We start from the raw sequence: 1,905 nt of genomic DNA on the forward strand, positions 1-1,905 counted from the left end.
CCATAGTGATTTTATTTTCCGCCACAAATTTTTGGAAATGCAGAAACATGCTAGAATTAGAACATGGAGCTAAGTAATGGTACAGAAGATGCAGTGCAATATTAATATATGGGTCATACAGAGGGGGAGGAGGGGGTGAAGGGGTTCATGTACTTGACACATACAGTGGGAGGATGGAGATGAGGGGGTTAAACCATTAAAGGCATTATAGCGAAAGGATGGAGATGAGATGTACAGGAGAGTAGGGGAGGGGGTTGAAAATGATTCCACACTAAAATTAATCAAATAATTAAAGTTACTGCTGCCTACCCTTCATTCATAAACCCTTCATTCATTTAAACATTCACTGATTGTCCTTCTTCCCGTTCCTTATTTGTGAGGAGAAGAGGGGGGCTCTCAAATGTAAACAGCAGTACCATCATAGCAATCACAAGGCACAGAGCCACTTTGATTGACTTTGTGCATTTTGCCTATGCCCTGTGCTGTCTAATCGCAGCATGATCATAGGCTAGCACATGCACACAGTGTAAACACAGTGCCATTTTAAAACAGCGCTCTAGAGAAGGGGACACTGTACTCAGCTGATCTGAGTAAAAGGAAGATCCCTCCCCTTCCCCTTACTACAGGGGAATCCTTGCAATTGGTAATGGGAAAATGTCAGTAGCAGCAGCTGCTAACTTATCCATTCTCACTGACTGAGGTTTTTTAAAACTGCTTCAATAGAAGGAATGATGTAATTGGATTGCCCTTTATGCCAGTACCCAGTCAAATTCTTATGAAAAGAGGGGGGTTATACCCAGAGTACCAGACCCAGTCTTAATCGAACCCTACTATAGGGTAGATCAATTGTCAGATGACTCTCAAGAATAACCCCCAACTGTTAAGCAAAACAGAAAAAAGATTGTGAGATGATCAAAATAGGATCAAATCAAAAGAACAGTATAAACGAGGGTCGGAGAGTCAAATATGTAGTACAAAGTTGTATAAATTTATTAATTTAAAATCTTTGGTCAGTCTAAATACAGTAATTAACCACCTCCAGTTGCTTATCTAAAAAATGGTTATTGCAATAACCGACTCACTCATATCCCAAAACCATGCACACTAGGACGAGCTGATCAGCATAATGGATGGTACCGGTTTTAAACTCAAGATTATTGAAAACACAGCGCTGGGAAGTTGTAAATGAATAAACAATATATAATTCAAGTTGAGAGACAAAGTAACTTTTTTAGCCTTGGATCCTCATCGATTGTGTTTGAATCTTTCCAGGGATGTTAAAAGGATTACAATCACTGGGACAGGTGGTGTAACTATTAATCTGTTACATTTGTGACCACAGCTCTCAAAATGAAGCAAGCAGACCATGAGACAAGTATTCAGTATACGAACAGCGTTCTGTTAGAATCAAATAAATGATTATACCCAGAGTAGTTATCACACATGGAAGAGAGTATCAACCAGACAGTGTGTAAAGTCCCGAACAAGTAGTACTCACGGGTGCTGGATTGTATCCTGATGGTTTGTCTCAGAGGGTATGGATTTTCCCAACTGCTTATTGCTTCAGGTAGTCCTATGTAGTGTAACTAATCCTCTCCATTCGAGAATCCCAGATTCTCAGAAAGTTTCCTCGGTGTATGGAGTGGTGTGGAGTAGTCCACACCACTCCACACCACTCCATACACCGAGGAAACTTTCTGAGAATGTGCCAGCTGCTATTTGTGAGAATCTTGAGAATCTGTGGGAAACCTGAAAACTTTTATTCTTCAGCAATGGTGTAGCTCAGCCAAATGGCAGGGGGTCTTGAAGGACAACAGTAGCTTTGTACAATTCTTCTTTAATAAATTCCCCCCACACGCCTTAGTGTCTGCCACTGGGAGAATATTTATTTTTAGCCCCGACCCA

General features: G+C 40.8%; 1 protein-coding gene across 1 annotated transcript in view; it reads left to right on the forward strand.

Annotated features, from left to right (window-relative positions):
* TTC33 (tetratricopeptide repeat domain 33) overlaps positions 1 to 1,905 on the forward strand; it is a 231,383-nt gene that overhangs the window by 179,426 nt on the left and 50,052 nt on the right. The gene's annotated exons all lie outside the window — the stretch shown is intronic.

This window comes from Nanorana parkeri, unplaced genomic scaffold, assembly GCF_000935625.1.
Source record: "Nanorana parkeri isolate BGI_ZX_2015 unplaced genomic scaffold, ASM93562v1 scaffold505, whole genome shotgun sequence".
In the NCBI taxonomy this organism is placed as follows: Eukaryota; Metazoa; Chordata; class Amphibia; order Anura; family Dicroglossidae; genus Nanorana; species Nanorana parkeri.